Source organism: Cryptomeria japonica, chromosome 6 (assembly GCF_030272615.1).
Source record: "Cryptomeria japonica chromosome 6, Sugi_1.0, whole genome shotgun sequence".
NCBI lineage: Eukaryota > Viridiplantae > Streptophyta > Pinopsida > Cupressales > Cupressaceae > Cryptomeria > Cryptomeria japonica.
Window position 1 is genome coordinate 372,895,227 of NC_081410.1, and position 20,332 is coordinate 372,915,558.

Sequence of the window (20,332 nt, forward strand, 5' to 3'; positions counted from 1 at the left end):
TGATGCAACCAAAACCTGAAAATCAGATCTAACCCTCGTAGCTCCAAATTCTTCAGAAGACGAACAGGAAGCAACAGGTCTGGAGCTCTGATACCATGTAGAAGTTGAGAAAGCCAACTTCACAGACCCTGAAGATCACCTGCATGCAAATAACCTGTCACAGAAAGAAGAGATGGAGACAAACAAGCAAGGGTGCTCTGAAAGCTAAAAAAATGTATTCATCCAAGAGAGAGATAAATTACAATGATGAATCCTTATAAAAGGATATTGTGCAACCCTAAAAGAAACCCTAATAGGTAGACATTTAATAATTAATATAATTATTAAATGTCACAAATGCAAACTAAAGTGAAATCTTAAGAGAGGAATAAAGGTAATTTAATCAACATGATTAAATTAAAACCTTTACTCTAACAATTTCCTCCAATCATTATTTTTCTTCCTTCAGTTAACTCTTTCATCAATCAGTTGACTCAGTTAATCTATTCAATCTATTGAGTTTCACTCCCACAATCAGCAGTTCATCTATCAACTTGCATTTGAGCTCACCTCAGTTCACACCTCTTGATCATTTTGTTCCACCTTTCAATCAATCTTCTCCAATTTTCTATAAATTGAGCATCCAATCTCTATTTTCAAGCCTCCTCAATCTTTACTCTGAATCACGAACTTCAAATCTTTGTGCCACTTGCAGGTTACCAGTGCAATATCTGAGAGCCATCATACCATGAAGAGAAGAAGAGCAATGGAAGCAATATGCACACCTTGGAATAGGGAGTTTTATTTGAATTGATTTCATTCTTAATTCCTGTTTTGCTTGATGATTGCATTATTTCATTGTCTAGTTTGTTAGATTTGTTAATTAGACAGGGATTCATGATTTCCCTGGTGTTTCTAATTGATAGCTTTAAGATGAATTCTAGCATGCATTACATTTTGGTGAACCCGACGTGAACTAACAACAATTTAACCTTTTTTCTGTGTTCTGTGTGATTTTTGCAGATTGTGTGGAATTTTTATTTTTTTTGCAGGTTGCACGAATTTCGAGAAAGGATTTTTCATCACGCAATTGAGCTTACTTCATCACGCAATCTCATAGATAGAATCATGCATTCAACCCTTCGAGGTCACGCATTCATCCAAACAGAGTCACGTAATCGCCCTGTCCTCATCACGCAATAGCCCTTTCTGGGTCACGCATCCACAGGGTTAATTGTTGTTTTATTTTTCTTCTGTCTGTTATTAATTCTGTATAGTTTTGTCTTAAATTTGGTTAATCAGGGATCAAAATTACTTTTTTATTTTAGGATTTGATTAACACAGTTTATGGCAAGAAAAGTTCAGTTCAAAATTTCAAGTGTGAGAAGGACGAAGCAACAAAGGAGGGAAGCTAAATGATATCAAAAATTTCTCCAAGCAAAAAAATTGATACAGGATTCAGAAGAACAACTGGCCTTAGACAGATATAATAGCCTAGTTCTTTCTTATACAGTTAAATATCATCTAATCAATATTGAATGGATGATGAGGGATTTGGCTAGGGCTTCACAATTGGTTTCGTAGGTTCCTGATCGGGTTTAGTTTTCTTGTTTTTCTTTTTCTAATTTTTGTTGTTGTCTGTATTTTGTCATGCAATCGACCTGTTATTGATACGCAATCGAGCAAATAAAGTCACACATTCGCTCTGTCAGATTTACGCATTCGCTCTGTCAGATTCACGCATTCGCTTAGTAAGTATCACACAATCGCTCAAGTAGTATTACGCAATCGCCTCTGTCAAGTTTTCAGTTTTTGTTTTCTGTTGTTTTATTTTACTACTAATCTTCTGTTTACAGCCTATGGCGGATTCTCAGAGAGGATTAGATTAGTAATTTTGCATGCACATCTCACAACAGTTAAAATTGACATGCATGGATAAATCTCACACTTCAATTTTTAGTGCTTAAAATCAACAACAGTTAAAATTGACATGCATGGATAAATCTCACACTTCAATTTTTAGTGCTTAAAATCAACAACAGTTAAAATTGACATGCATGGATAATCTCACACTTTGTTGTTGGTGCTTAAAATGAACATGGGCTAAAATTGACATGCGTGTATCTCACACTTGGTTTTTGGTGCTTAAAAATCAAATAAATGGTTAAAATTGACATGTATGCCTTCATTTTTGGATTTGGTGTTTAAAATTGACATGCACATGCGGATCTAACACCTAAATTTGGGCTATAAAAAGAATGTGAATTAGGCTGCATTAGATTAAATCATTTTTCATTTTCTTAAGGGAAAAGAACTTTTCATTGTGTCTGGGGTGGACCTACTGTTGCACTAACTGACTTTCTACCTGCCATCGAGCCTAAGGGAGAAATAAGGAAGGTGAAAACGACATCCAAATTTTATTTTATTCTATGTAGTGAGGGGTATCTTTGATTGGAGATTTCATCACCCCATAGAGGTACTTCGATTTGGGATGCGTTGGGGATATCATCTCTCCCAGCGTACTCTCAAGCGAGTTTTTCGAGCCGCTATATAAATATACTGGTCAGGCGGCTAGAGTGTTGAGTGAATTCGACATATGTGGGGGCCTTCCCTGCACAGATAAGCTCAACTAAAGCCTTAAATGGCTTGCTCTGAGAATCCATCGTTGGATAGGGATCCCTCGAAACCTAATACTAAGAACCAAATTAGTTGCCAAAAATCCTATGTTCAGTGGTTCCAGGAGTGCGGATCATACCCCATAGATACCCCTCATGTACCTTACATTATGAGACAGAAATCCCTCGGTGATAATATCTTCGGATCTTCGGGGTAAGAGAGACTGGCATGCCTGAGAAGTGTGTGCCGTGGAGTGGAGCCAGTGCTGCCAGACTCTTTATCTGTCCATCTTGTTTCGGTATTTTGTTGCGGGGGCCTCACTGAATGGTGTCCAATATCCAGCCTAAGACTATTTTCCATTCTTTTTTATGTATCATTGTACTAGACTAGTATTGAGTCAGTCCCTTGAGCTATTTCAGGCCCTATCCCACGTATCTCAGAATTTTCCGAGATTGTATGAAATTTGAGTCAGTCAGCTATACATACCTACCATTGTTCTCAGATTTGGAAAACTGCAAAACATTGTCCTACACACGAGGTTACCAAAAACAAAGTCCATTTTGAAACCGATTCTCAAAAGTCCTTACATACTTGTGACCACAGGCAGTCCCTTACATCATCTTTTGCATAGTCCCACTTATGTCCTCATTATCGTCCTAAGTCCTTGAAGAGTTCTCATTCACGTCTTCATTATCATCCATAGTCGTTGCATAGTCCCACTTACATCCTTATTATCGTCCTACGTCTTTTGCATAGTCCCACGTATGTCCTCATTATCGTCCTACGTCTTTTGCATAAGTACCACTTACGTCCTCATTATCGTCCTAAGTCTTTTGCATTATCATCCATATTAGTTACATAGTCCTACATTATCATCTATGTCTTCATCTAGACCTCATATACATTTGTCTTAGTTCATCATCATTTGCACAATCATCCTATAAAATCATACCCCAAATGTCCAAAACACAATCAGAGGATCAATCAAACTCAACCTCAACTCAAACAAGTTGGTCAAGTTAAATCAAACATTATCGCATCCAGGGAAATGGAGAAAATATCTTACATGTTGTGATCCTAGGTCCAAACCAAACAAGCAAACATCATGGATTGGAATTATACATTTCGTAGGGAAGGTGGAGGATTCATCCCTTCCATTCCTATTCCATCACCATCCATAGAAATATTAGCTCAGCAAATCAAAACTTTGCAACAACAAGTGACAAACATGGCTAGTCCTGACAACCATAGGGGCTGGTTAGAAAACATGATGAGAGAAGTGATAGCCACAAGGGGATCAGTATCAAACCAACCTTCTAGTTCTTTTGAGACCATTCAAACATGCCAACCTTTGTTCTTCAATAGAAGCATTCCTACCTCAGTTCAACCAACATTAGAGTCATGTAAACCTTCTTTTTCTTTCAACCCACTACATCAATCATACCAATCACATCAACCCAACATTCAAACCTCATTCAACCAAAATCACAACCTTTTCAACCAAATTCCAAATCAAAATTCATATCAACCCAACATTCAAACCTCATTCAACCAAAATCACACCCTTTTCAACCAAATTCCAAATCAAAATTCATATCAACCCAACATTCAAACCTCGTTCAACCAAAATCAAACCCATTTCAACCAAAGTCGAAATCAAAATTCATATCAACCCAACATTCAAACCTCGTTCAACCAAAATCACACCCTTTTCAACCAATGTCCAAATCAAAATTCATTCAACCAAAATCAAACCTCGTTCAACCAAAATCAAACCCCTTTCAACCAAAGTCCAAATCAAAATTCATTTAACCAAAATCAAACAACTTTCACCCAAAATCAAACATCTTTCACCCAAAATCAAATCCCTTTCAACCAAATCCCAAATCAACCATATCTATCCACCATTTCATTATCCCCTGAAGTCACACAAAACCAATCCATGCTATCTCTATCTAATAACACAACCTCCCAAGGGCTATCCATCGTACAAAACCAATCCAATCCAAGTCATGATTTAGAGAGTCTCATTCAAAATCCTTTCTCATCAAATCAAAAGGTTGAAACATTCCAAGAATCTCCCATGAATATCCAAACTCCTTCCTCATGTCAAGATGATGATCCAAAATCAGAAGAAATGGACCCTGAAACAAATCAAGACAAGAACAACCACTTCCATCTAACCCAATTTTTGATCAAGATCCCACTGACCAAGAATCTTATGATGATCCCCTTGCTCTTTTCTATTTCATTCATATTGACACCCTTTCATCTCAAGAACAAAGTGCCCTTTCAAGTCCCATCCAACATCCACCTCCTAAACAAGATCAAGACATCTCTTCCATCCTCCCTAATAATCCCTTTACAAACCAAGATCAAATCATACCTTTACCTTCATGTCCTAAACACGATCCTATTATTTCTCCAAATCCCGATCAAGGTCCCTCCATCCCTTCATCTCCATGTCATAATCCTCCATGTTCCTCACAAGATTTTCTCTCAAACGAACTTACCATTTCTCCTCGTGATCCCAATCCCTCTACACAAGTTGTTCATGAACCCCTTATCAATGAAATCACCAATCCAGATTATATTACACAAAGCATCTTGTCAACAATTGTATGTGAGCCATCATCACATGCCAAAGTGGTAACAAAAACAAGCATAACACCAAATAATGAGATCAATGTCTGGTTGACTTCATCATCCTCTTCAAGTGCATCAATAAAAACAAGCATAACACCTGCTCATGTCACAACTTTGAAACCAAAAACAATTTGTCGCATACACTCACACTTGATAGATTGGGGGCAAGAGAATCTACCACAGTTGGATTTCTTTGAAAATGATAAGGCTATAGCTAAATTTAGGGGTTCTAGAGCTGGATTTCCCTCTGATGATCCACAAAATCCAAAAAATAAGAAAATCAACATTGGAGATGTTGAACATATACACTTAGCTGAGTCCTTATATCCTATTGGAAAAGACATCTTTATCCGACTCTTCAAACAAAGACCAATGAACTACCTACACAAATATTGTACCTAAAGGGTTGTGTAGTTTAGGTTTTACTTTCCGCATTGCATATCATATCATTCAAAACATTGCATTCCAAATAGTTTCTTTTCAAATGCATCGCATTCTCAAAAATTCCAAATTTTCATATAGCAGCATCAATAAAACAAGGCAATTGTTCAAGTTTATCATTCGTTTGCATTCAAGAGAAGCAAGGGTCATCTCCTTTCTTAGATATTCGGACATGAAGTCTTTGAGGTCCTAAAATCATTCATTTTCAACATTACCCTGTGATGACGCTTTACTTATGGTTGGGTAGTGGCTTCACTATTTGAGACTTGTTAACCTACAATCTATCAATTGCTATATCTCAAACACAATAAATCTCTAAATTCATTCTAGACACCTAGTTGATCATATGACTAGTGAAAAATCTAAAATTCTACTTCAACGCCGTTGTAATTGTCACACCCAAGTAGGTTTCATTACTTACAAGTCAAGGCAAGAAAATAAAAATAAAAAGATCTATGCCAAATATCCATCTAAAGGCAAAAAGAGCAATGATATATAACTAAAATATCACGCATACAAATGCGATAAAAAGCTTGACTATGGGAACATGCAAGTAACTCCATCAGGGCTATGAACGCCTACTGGCAATGGAGCAATATTTGAGGAATTGCAGTCTATAACCTCGTCGGAGCTCTCAAGGCTTGCTGGCAGCGAGGCTCTATTCGGGATGCTTTTGAAGTTAGAAAAACCATGTAGCTAGTCATATAGGATGCTAAGGATCTTTAGTGAACACAAGAGCAGGAATTAACTCATCTGCACACACATGGGCAAAAGAAGATCAAAGTTTCAAGAACCAATGGGGAAGTTTTCCACGTCTCCATTTGTAAATACTAGTCACTAAGTGTGTTGAGATGAATGTTCCGAAGGGTCTTAGAGATCAATTGACTGCTTATCTATGAAATGTTTTGCACCTTCATTTTCAATTAGTGTATTACAAATGCTAAAAAACAAAGATAGTCAACCTTGTTCGAATAGGAAGTGCATCTTCATCCTGCATAGTGCATTCACATAGGTCATGTCAAAAATTTCTTTGTCTCCACACGCATTCTACAGATCATCATGTCATACGGGTCTGCACACTGGGGGCATAACTGAAAAAATCCAAAAAATCAGATAAAGTCCTGAAAAAATCCAAAAAATCAGATAAAGTCCTGAAAAAATCCAAAAAATCAGATAAAGTCCTGAAAAAATCCAAAAAAATCAGTTAAAAGTCTTGAAAAAATCCAAAAATAGTCAAATACGATCCTGAAAAAATCATCCAAAAACAATCAAATACGATCCAGAAAAATCATCCAAAAACATTCAAATACAATCTTGAAAAAATCAACCAAAAACATTCAAAAATCTACCTACATAATCCAAAAACATCGAAATAGCTCTTGGAAAAGAACTAAAAATCGAAAATCAATCAATCAAAAAACTTGCAATAACATGTCTTGTAAGAAACAAATACCCTAGCAGATATCCAACAAACACTTCCCACGAAGTTAACAAAGGATACGACTATCCAGTCAAACATTTGCAATCAACTGATCAAACTGTCTTATCAATCGTATCATATCCATATCAACGTGATCATTATCTTGTCTTAAATAGAAGAGGATACACTCGAAATCAGACAGGTCAGTCTTAAACGGGGTCCGCAACTTTCTGTGATCAGACATTATCAACCATCACATCAAACAACTGAGAACGAAGGCACAAGGTCAGTATAGCTGCTGAATTTTGTCTGGGTCAGTCTTTATCTTTTTATCATTTGGCGATAGATTATGTTCCTATGCTACTCAAGGATGTCCACAAGTGACTAGAGGAGCCATGATGGGCATTATCTTTTTCTCTGTTTGTTGCTTGTCTGCTACGTGTTTGTTTCTTCAATGAGATATCTTTACATCTTGGTTCCTTATACTCTGATGTGCTAAGCTCCATTGTTCAATAATAAGGCTCAGTGATAAATATATATTGACGCAATAAAATATGTGACACAGGTTCATGATTCATTCAATTTCATTCTCATTCTCATCTCATTTGCTTATTGATAGTTTGTTGATTTCCCATCTTCTCTCTAAATCGTATTCTTTCTAAACATTCTTTTCTCATCATCTCTTTCTTAATCATTTTATATCATCTAACATTATTCTATTTCATCAATCTATTTTCTCATATTCTATCTCAATATCATCTTCACATCACCTATCTCTATCTCTAATCAACTAACTATTATTTCATCTCACATTGTTCTTTTTTCGAGAGATCATTCATATCTTTAATGCACAAACAATCTCTCGAGGGGGCATTAAGTATCACCAGGGCATACTAGGGCAAAAATTTTCATTTTCTTTGAAACAACATCATTCTGACATTGTCTCAAAGAGGGGCAAATGTAGACACCTAAAAATGTCTCATTGATCATGTACTAATTATTCGTCTAATTAGTTAAATAATTCTTTAATTATTTAATTAAGTTAATTAATCTATTTCTTCTAATTTCATATTTCCTCATAATCTTACTAATTATTCTATTTCTATTTCTATCATCATTTAATCATTTTAATCATTTTCAAATATTAATTAAATATTTATTATTTAATTAATTATGATTAATTCCCCAATTTAAATAATCTTTATTATTTAAATAAACTAATTATTCTATTTCTTATTCTTTCATCATTTAATCATTTTAATTATTTTCTAATATTAATTAAATAATTATTATTTAATTAATTATGATTAATTCCCCGATTTAAATAATCTTTATTATTTAAATAAATTAATTCTCAATTTCTCTCTCCAATCATCTAATCATTCAACCCTCTTCTAAATATTAATTAAATATTTATTATTTAATTAATTGTGATTTAATTCCTTTAAATTAAATAATCTTTATTATTTAATTAAATTCCATTTCTAAATAATTAAATAGTTTCTTTAAATTATTTAATTATTTAATTAATTCTTCCAATTCCAAATCCCCAAATTCTAATTTCATTTAATTTCATATTCTTCTAATTTCTTCCAAATTTCAAATACATGTGCATGATTTCAAAAACCAAATTGAAAATCAAAATCAAGTTCTAAATATATTCAAATGCTAAATTGAATTAATAAATTCAATTATTTGAATAATATCTCATGCAAAGATTAAATTAATAATTTAAATCTAAATGCAAGCGCATGCTAAATTAATTAATTAAATCATGTATCTCTCCAACTTCTATTTCCATCCTTCAGTTAGCTTTTTCTAAATTTAGCTCTCTGTGTCATTCTCTTTATTTCCTCCAATCATTCTTTTTCTTCCTTCAGTTAACTCTTTCATCAATCAATTGACTCAGTTAATCTATTCAATCTATTGAGTTTCACTCCTACAATCATCAGTTCATCTATCAACTTGCATTTGAGCTCACCTCAGTTCACACCTCTTGATCATTCTGTTCCACCTTTCAATCAATCTTCTCCAATTTTCTATAAATTGAGCATCCAATCTCTATTTTCAAGCCTCCTCAATTTTTACTCTGAATCACGAACTTCGAATCTTTGTGCCACTTGCAGGTTACCGACGCAATATCTGAGAGTCATCATACCACGAAGAGAAGAAGAGCAATGGAAGCAATATGCACATCTTGGAATAGGGAGTTTTATTTGAATTGATTTCATTCTTAATTCCTGTTTTGCTTGATGATTGCATTATTTCATTGTCTAGTTTGTTAGATTTGTTAATTAGACAGGGATTCGTGATTTCCCTGGTGTTTCTAATTGATAGCTTTAAGATGAATTCTAGCATGCGTTACAAGCAGTACAAAAATTAATCTATATTATATGGCAGGGAACCGACAGTGGAAATGATCATAATTGAACCGACAATGCCTCAACCAGTATAGGAAACTGAGACAGTTAGACCGACACAATCAGAAAATTCAACTGTGACTAATGATCAGAGTAGTGAACCTGAAGTTCAGAAGACACCAAGGTATGTAAGATTAAATCATTCTGAAGATCAAATTATTGGAGATAGGAACAAGGGAGTTATGACAAGAAGAAGACTGGCAAATGAAGAGGTATGTCTTATTTCTCAAATTGAACCGACAACTATTATTGAAGCTTGTAAAGATAAACATTGGTTAAAGGCTATGTAAGATGAATTAGATCAGATAGAGAAAAATGAAACTTGGAATTTAGTTCCCCGACCTAAAAATAAGAATGTTATTGGAACTAAATGGGTTTTTAGGAATAAACTGAATGAGGATGGTCAAGTTGTAAGAAACAAGGCTAGATTGGTTTGTAAAGGATATTCTCAAATGGAAGGAATTGATTATGGTGAGACATTTGCACCTATAGCTAGAATTGAAGTTGTTAGACTATTTATTGCCTATGCAGCTTATAAGAACTATAAGGTTTATCAAATGGATGTTAAATGTGCATTTTTGAATGGTGAACTTGAGGAAGAAGTATACATTGAGCAACCTGATGGATTTTTGCTGACAGATGATAAAGATATGGTTTGGAGATTGAAGAAAACTTTATATGGTTTGAAACAAGCTCCTAGAGCTTGTTATGCAAGGTTGGATAAATATCTTTTGAAGCTTGGTTTTACTAAAGGCAGTGCTGATAGTAATTTATATTATAAGATCACTGATAATGATATTCTGATTATTGAAGTATTTGTTTATGATATCATTTTTGGAGGAGAAGATAAATTGTGCATGGAATTTGCTAACAATATGAAGAATGAATTTGAAATGTCCATGATTGGTGAGATGAAATTTTTCTTAGGTTTGCAGATTACTCAAACTGACAAAGGCATTTTTATCTATCAAACTAAGTATCTGAAGGAATTGTTGAAGAAGTTTGGTATGGATAATTCCAAATTGGTAAGTACTCCTATGGTGACAAGTGAGAAATTATCTATCAAGGATACTTCTACACTGGTAAATCCGACAAGGTATAAGTCTATGATTGGTGGTCCGTTATATCTAACTCAAACTAGACTAGATGTTATGAATGCAGTAAGTATTGTTTCAAGATATCAAAGTAATCCTAAAGAAAATCATGAATGTGCAGTAAAGAGGATATTCTGGTGTTTGCAAGGAACAACATAATATGGTTTATGGTACTCTAAAAATGATGATTTCACTTTATGTGGATATACAGACTCAGACTGGGAAGGAGATACTGATGACAGGAAGAGCACTTCTGGTGGAGCTTTCTTTCTTGGAAAGAAATTGGTTTCATGGATCAACAAAAAGTAGTCAAGCGTTTCTTTATCTACTGCAGAAGCTGAGTATGTTGCAACAACAAATAATTGCACTCAAGTCTTGTGGATGAAGCAAATGCTGAAGGATATCAGGGTAAATTGTAGTGAACCAGTAGTTATCTACTGTGATAACTCTGCAGCTATTGACATGTCTAAAAATCCAGTATTTCACGCTAAGACTAAGCATATATCTTAAAATGTATAACTTTCTAAAGGACAAGGTAGAAGGAAAGGAAGTCAAATTGGCATATATCTTAAAATGTATAACTTTCTGAAGGACAAGGTAGAAGGAAAGGAAGTCAAATTGGTTTATGTGAACACTAAAGAACAAATTGCAGATATATTCACTAAACTGTTGTCTAAGGAATCATTTGAGTATTTGAGAGACAAGTTAGAGGTTTCTGCCCGCCCCCTGATAGAGACTTGATTGATGAAGTTTCTCATCAGTCCGACATGCATTATCAGAGACATTATTTATTCTGGCACTGATGAGTGGTGCTACTACTTAGGGGGAGTAGTCAGCTTTGAGATTCAAAGGTTTACATTATTGCTTTGATATTTTTGTCAGATTTCTGGCATTGATGTCAAAGGGGGATAGATATTGATGTAAAAAATAAGAAAAGGAGTTGTATACATTAGGGGGAGATTTATTGATATTCATAAGATTGTTGGTTGTCTTCCACAGGGGAGACTTGTTTGGCATTTCTTGGTACTTAGACATTTTTCACATCTAGTGTTTCCATCAATGCCAAAGGGGGAGATTATTGGCATCATTGGATGAATTGATTATATGTTACATTGATGTTTTGTCATTGATGTCAACACTAGTTGTTATGGTTGGTTACCGGCAAATAGGTTTTGGTTACCAGTATAAGATCTAGTGTTATCGACAGAAGAGACTATCTGTTGGACACTTCCAACATGTTTGGATCTATGGAATGTGATTGGTTACATGTGGTACGTGCTTTTGGAGAATGTCTTGGTCAGATGCTATTGACTTGGTAATTGGATGCTATCATACACTCTGGTAAACCATTACCAACATTGGTTTAAGGTTTTACTGGTATAGCTCACTGAGGAATCTTGATAGGATGCATAATTGGTGTTGGTACAACCTCTACATAGCTTTCAGGATGTTGAAGATGTTCTTTGATCATGCTTCAACTGCTTGAACACATTGCTTTGGAATGGTGGACCCAGAATAGGTTTGGTACCTATCTAGGTTATGGACTATTATCATGCTAACATGTACTCTACACGTTACTGGGATGTTTTAGAATGTTTTATGGATTGGTTATTGTTGTTTTGGTCTTAAGTCGACATGGCATATCATTTTAATATGGATTTATGTAATGATCTTATTGTAATATCTTTTAGGTGGCCGACCTAATTGGTTTAGGCCTTAGGGTTGATATAAAATGATGTAAGATCTCATTGTAGATAATGGGAATTGAATGTAATGTGTGAATATTGTAATATCATTCAAATAGAATATTGGGTCGATCATTGAGGATCGAATTGGGATTAAGGAAGAGGTCAAAGGCCTCTGGTATTGAGCTTTACCAAGACTGTAATCAGGAATGGTAGATGCTATATTTAGCAGTTCACTATTCTGGATTGTTGTACATTTATCTTGAGATGGTTGTAGCCTCTCTGTAGTTAGTGAGACTCTTTTGTAATAAGTAGTATGCTCTAGGTAGTGTGTCTTCCTGCATGTGCAGGTCCCTCATTATAACACATACTTTCTGCAGAAGTATCATGTAACTATGGGTAGGCTTCCCACCGTAGTTTTTCCCTTTCTGGGTTTTCCACGTACAAATCATGGTGTTATGTGGTATGGTTGCTTTGCATTGATTATCTATTTAATTATTAAGTTGTATTGTTTATCGGTACTTAATCTGGTTAAAGGTTATTAAGTGGATTAAATGTTATAATCTGTTAAAAACTGATTCACCCCCCACCTCTTAGTTGTTCACCGGTTATCCTAACAATGTCTCTCAACTCCTCAATACATGTTGATAAAACTCTATTTGCATCATCAAAATCATTCAACAAATTCTACATGTCAAAACCTTTTTCTTTAGATAATCCACCCTCAACAAATCGCTCAAAGAACTTCTCCTTAAGAACTTCATTTAGGGATTCCGAGAGAAAATTGCTAATATCCTCGATGTTCATGCTATTCCAAATCAAATGATTCAACAAAACACCTTCAATTCTATCTGACTCAACTGAAGTCAACCACATCACACCAATTTTCTTGATACCATCCAAGCTTCCAACTGATTCCAACAAATTTGATTCATCATCTGACTCTTTAGCTTCTTTCTCTACAACTACCGGATCTCCTGTAGCTACAGGAGACTCTGAATCTTCAATCACAACAATTTCTCTCTCTTGTGAATCCTTCTTGCTTTTCTTTGACACTAAGACACCAATAGAAACTATTTGTCTTCTTTTCTTCTTTTCATAGGAAGAGCCTCTAGAATTGGAAACAAGGGATATCAGGCCAACACTACATATGTTCAAAAAAGATTTGAAATATGCATCACAAACTTCCTCTTTATTACCCAAATTGTTCAAATAACTAAATATCTGTCTCACGATCAAAACACCAGATTCCCAAATAACATTGTATTTTGTCGAAAGGGATCCCAAACAATACATGACCAAACACACAAGCAAGAAACCAAATCAGAAGTGATAATTCTTCTCTTTTGACATCTTGACATTTTCCAATAACAATTCACACAAGTCGAATGATTTGTTTCCCATTACAAGCATATGTATCATATATACTGCAATTGCCAAAGTGACACCTTCCCTATTCCTGAAATATATTTTATAAGAGATGTCATAGACAACATACCTCACCATAGGGTTAATGATCTTATCAATGATTAGGGCACACTGATTAGGGATTCCACTTCTCTGTTCAAAATTGACTTTTTAGCTAGAACCTCTCCATTGTTGCACAAATCGGTGATAACAAAGATAACCTCCTTCAATATTGGATAGGGTTTATCCAATACAATGTTGTCATCCTACACACGACTAAGGATCATCTTGACAACTTCCGCATTATCAAACCAAGGGAATTTTGTCCATAGATTCAGACCTTTGATTTCCAATTCTTTGACCCTCTACAGCTCAACATCACTCAGACCAGCTTCAATATTTTTTATTTTCTTTGAGTTGAATTCATCTAGAATTACTTTGCCTAAATCCTGAAACTCACTACTAGATTCTGTGATGATCATTTTACTTTCCATGATTTCTTGCACTGCTCTCTTGCTCTGCTACTCCTCTATTGTTTGCAATATTCTTAAGCACAAATGATTGATAATGAATAAATTAATTCAAAAATTTGATACTTGATGGGGGTCATTGTAATCCCCATCATTTAATTTATCAATACATGGTGGTGTCCATGGCTGTATGCAAAAGAGAATGAAGAAAAATGGTTTGACAACCTCTTTAACTTGCATGAAATGAAAGCTAGTCTAAAGCACATTTGCATGAAAGGAAAGGCTAATATAAGACACACTTGCATGAATTGAAAAGGCTAAACTAATTCACACTTGTTGGAAATAAAATACTTTCTTGAATTCAAATATACTCTAAGAAATCCTGGAAAATACATTGTTGGAAATGAAACTATATCTATCCTATTTTCTCAAGCTAAAACAAACCTTTCTAATACCACCCTTTTCTCAAATGATAAAAATGTATTTAGAGAATTCTCATTCCATATCTACCCAACCAATCCACTAAGAATGTGGATCCAAGATCCTATTTTTATGGGGTTGTTTACAAAACTTTGAGAAAACTGACACTGTTGTCCATCTCTCCAATTTGTCTCAATCATTTTCTGTCATGAACTAATCCTTCCCTATTTCTAATATTGACAAACCCACAAAAGGAAATTTATCTCTTGAAATATAATTTCTAGATCATTTTGAATTTTTGAATTTTGTTAAGAAATGAGGAAGATGTCACTATTTTTTGAGACAAAAAATTTCAGAATTTTCTAGGCACTTGATTTTTAGGAAGTCTTCAAGTTCTCAACATGAATGAACGAATTAATCATCAATTTAGTTGACCAAATCATTGTTTATCATCATGAAGAAGATTCTATAATCATGCAATCACATTGGAGTGCTTTGGTAACTTGAGTTATCTTTGTTGGAGAAAGATAACGTAGTGTAGTGTGCAATTGCAACTTGCATGAAACAAATATTTTTCCCATCGATTTAGGAATGATTGATGCTCCATAATTTTTCATGAATATTGGATTATTTTTGGATTCTTCAAGAGTCTTCTCTATCTTCTCTTAATGTCTTCAAAGCCTTGTCTGGAGCTATTTGGAGTTAATGTCTGAAGCTCTTTGTTGCAACTATTTTTGAATCTTCTTGTCATAAGTTATTTAATAGCTCATTCAACTACATTGTAGCATCTTGCACACTCATAGAGACATGTTAGAAGAAATTTTTATCACATTCATTTACTAAAAATAAATCAAATATCTACTTTATATTCTACCTTAAACAAGCTAAAGAACTTCCAATTATTACTCAAATCCACTTTTACAATAATACACTAAGAAGAAATAGATGATTTTAATGGGTTAAATATGAGACAATTTATGGTCTCATCATCTCCGCCACACCTAAAATGTTGCAAGTCCCTCTGCAACTCAGAATGAGCCTTCAAATTGAATAAATTCCTTTTGTAACAGTTGCTCCAAGTAGCTCTGGGTAGCTCCTGATGGCTCCTAATTAGCATTTAAAATAAAATTTTAGCTTTTGACAGCTCCATAAATCTTGGAATGAGCTTTTAGGAACTTTTTATTCTTATTTTTGAGTGGATTGAGAAAATGAAAGAGCTTTAAGTTGAATAAGATTAAAATAATAAAGGAAATACTTGATTTTACCTTAGTTTGTTTTATTCGACCATCATGCATGAGTTGTAGTTCACTTTCCCCATGATGCATGCAAATAGTTTCTTCAACTTTTGAGAGCCGCAACTTGATTCTTTATGCTAAATAACAACTCAGATTGCTTCATCATTGCTTTTGCTTCCATGATTTTAAAGATTTAGTGCTAGAACTAGAGCCCAAGACTAAAACAACCAATCATCCATGATGCCAAAATATTTCCAGCAAGTTTTGAGTGCAACAACTTGTACAAAAGTGCATGTTTATAGCCTTTGAGAAGTGGAAATAACATGTTCAAAGCACTTATTTGTAGAAAGCAAACCTACCTTTCCTACTTTACTTAATGATGTAGAGAGGTTACACATAACCATTAACTAGTTGTGAAAAATGTCTTCCCTTTCTCACAATATGTTTCCATAAATTCAATTTTTTAAGAGAAGAGAATGAAAAGAAGATGACAATTTTTTTGAAATTCCATGCTTCACCTTCCTTTGAAGTGGAAACCTTCTCCATGATTTCTGATTCTAGAAAATGTATGGACTAATTGGAGAGATATTAAAATCCTTCCATCTGATATGGTGCATGTATGACTAGAATCATCTCCTTGTTCTTCAAATATCTAATTGGGCAACCCTCCTTTGACATCAAAAATCTACTTGTCTAGCCATTCTTAGACTTTGAAGGTCTCCAAGTAAGTCTCTCTTTTGCAAGCTTCTATAATGAAGATAAGATTTCTTCATTGTATTCTCCACCTTTTGTAAGTAATAAAACATCAATTCTTTCTCTAAAGAAATATCCTTTGCTAGGACATGGAGTGATAGTCCTCCAACTAAGGATATTTTGAAAAAATAAGTAGTGTTTCTCTTTAGATTTGGTGTTATAGAGTTTTGATTTGGTGTTTTGGGGGGGTTTTGAGAGACAAAAATTTCTTGAGGAACTTCTAAACCTAAAAGTGATGCAGAGCATCCAACAAACTCAACCAATAGGGGAGATCTTTCTCCCAACTCACCTATCAATTAGGTGATAACACTTCTCAAGTCTACTAGATGCTCACAAGGCTACTAAATACCCATACGTTTTCAACACCTCAAAGGAACATTCTTGACCACCAATACTAATCAATTCATTGATCCACATTCAAATAGGGTAAACCAACATGTCTAGCCATATTACAAACTCTCCAATATCCAAACACTCCAAGCACCCCTTTGTGACCACTCACTCAAGACCATTCCCCCTTTTTAGGACTTCCAATCCACACAAAGGCTCAACTCACAACATGTAATAAAAATCCTCAAACCAATGGACTCCCCATAAACATTACAAGGTCCACTCAACATATACCACCTTGGTTCTTTACCGTCCCAACCACCCAAAGGTCAAAGGAAGACTAACTCCTGCAACACTGTCTTTTGTGACAGTCTCAAGTACTTAGGACAGTCACTCCTTCCATGGCCATCCTTCTCCAAAAAAATCTCTAACATTAATGATGATTATAGTGGACATCCTTACACCTTCCACCAACACAAAACTCAATACCAAATTAATTACCAATCTTGCTAATGCACTAACTCAACTCATTGTCAAATTGTGACAGTCCATGTAAGGTTTAAGACAATCATACACTCTCACATTTTGATAGGTTCTATTGGTATTCAATAAATTGGAATAGGTTGGGGACTCATTCACACACCCCTCACTCCCTTCTCAAGACCACTCAAGGACCTTTGATTCCTTTACACTACCCAATCTTCATGAAACCACTATGTTCTTAGACTGAGACACATGAATCAACACTTTTCAATATACTTGCACATGCCAAAATGTTCATAAGACCTTGAAAACACACAAACATGAAATATAATAATATATTACATGTATCCACACATTTGGGTGGGTTTACAATGATTAATAATGAAGATTTACATTTTTTATGTTCACTGTTAACCCTAGGAAGGGTTTTGACAGTTTTTACAAAAAATACTATAACTTTGTCAAATCTCAATGAAATCAATTGAAAAAAAGACTAAAATGAATTATATTCATCCCCTAAACATATAAAATGGGATACCAAGGTTTATGAGCAAGTTTTCACAATGAAAAATGAAGAATATCAGACTGTCACGTTGAAGAAAAACTCAGAAAATGTAGGGAACAATGAAAACTTTATTGTTTTTTGCTTGTTTTTTACACCAATATGAATCCAAACTCCATATGGTTCAAAAATAGGCTTATTTAAATGCTAAAAAATCCTCTCAAATTGTTATAACTTCCCTTTAAACTTGTCTCAACAACTAACACTTAATTACTTATAAAATGCACAAAAGTTGCTTATGACAATGTTGACAATATTGATAATTTTGCTCCAAATTGCACCTAGAATTGATCCATGACTCACATGACTCAATATTGATCCAAATAGGTAAAAATGGTCCACAGATAACCTTACATACCATAAAACAACAATTTTGACCCATTGAGACCTATTTCCCACAAAATGACAACTTTTGACAATTTGACAATTTTTTGAGCAATATTGACAACATGACCCTACTAGGACTTAATCTAACATTCAATGGTCTTAATGACCTTATTACATCAAAATTGTCCATACAAGACCTTATTTATCACTTTCACTCTTTTAAACACAAGAAATTCATAATTTTCTTCATGGAGGCTTGATGTCAATTTAGGTGCTCCTGCACCATACAATCCCCCAGGAAAGAACTCATGTCCCATTAGTAAGGACTGATATCCACTCCATAATTCCTTCTAAATGCATGATCATATGTATGTATTCTCCATGGGTCCAAGCCTTTAAGTTGTGGTTTCCTTCTTGGAGTCATATCCTTGCTGGTTTGTAAATGGGACTACACTTTGGTAATCAAATCTAAATATGGTCTATTTGGTGTCCTTGGATTGAGACATGGAATTGGGGTTGTCCTCATACATCCTCACAAAATCTTACCTTTATGAGAAAAAATTTCATTTACCTCCTTCTTCATTGTATCTTCATGTGCATGATGTTCTTCATCTCCTTTTCCAAACTATCCTTGTACATCTGTCATCAAATTCACTGTCTGAGCAACACCTTGTACCTCTGTACCTACACTTTCACATTGTGTAATTACCTTACCCTTCACCAAGGGGAACACTACCATTCCAATCAAAATATTAGATTTCCAATCAACCACCCACTCATCCTTTACAGTTGTTTCTGTTTTCAGTCTGTTTGCTAGAACACTTTGATCCTTTTTGTCAACTAGTATAAGTTCCTTCTTCCCACACATGATCACTTTAGTCTTTGTACCTACACCCTCATCATCCTCTAGAAGTAAATGTATATGTTTTTCCTCCCTTACCTATAGTATATTTATTTTCTTCCCCATCATACAATGCATGCCTATCATACTATTAGGGTCTTCCAAGAAGTAAATGACAATAGTCCATGGGTACAATATCACAAAGCACCTTATCCTTATAATCACCAATAGAAAACTCAACAATGGCCTTTTCATTAACCAAAAGAGATTGATTATCATTCAACCATGAAACCCTATAGGGTAGCTCATGAGGAATCCTTTGCAAATTCAACTTACTAAATATTTCATTTGAAACCATATTTTCAGTAGAACTTGATTCAACTACAACCTTACATACCTTATTCTTGCACTTACATGTGGTTTTGAAGAGAGATTTCCTATACAATGGTTCTTTTTCCTTGGATGTCTTCAAGAGTGTTCTCCTTAGCATCAAGACTTCTCCAATTTCTGGTTCACATCCTCTTGGAGAATGAACACTTCCTTCATCCTCTTCTTGCACAAGTTGAACCCTCTTCTCACCTCTCCTTTCACCTCCTGATGATGACCCTTGTCTTTCTGGACACTTGAATGTTGGGTGACCAACTTCATTACAATTGTAACACCTTCCTGTGAATGTAGTTGAACTTATACCCCCTCCAAATCTGCCTCTTATGCCTATAAAGCCTCCTCTAAAATTACTAACTTTCTCTTTACCTTTGCTTGTATCTCGTTGGTCTTCTTGAGTCTGTCGTGTTCCTCTTTCTTTGTTGTTGTTTACTCTACCTCTTCCTTATCTCTCTTGCCTTCTTTGAAACTCCTCCTCTGCCTTCATAGCCAACTTATAACACTCCTCTACTTTTCTTGTTGTTGTGAGACTAAGTTCATCCTGAATATTGTACCTCAACCCATTGAGATACCTTGCCACCTTCTCTTCATCATATTCCTCATGTGCTGCTCTTATATCCAGCTTATGAAATTCCTCAGTGTATGCTTGCACATCCATATCCTTTTGCTTAATATTTTGTAGCCTTTTGTATAACTGAACATTGTAGTCATTGAGTAAGAACTTTGCTTTCAACTTCTCCACCATCTTGTTCTAGGAAGTGATCTTTGGTTTGTCCTTCTTCCACCTATCAGCTTGCACACAATCCCACCAAAGTAGAG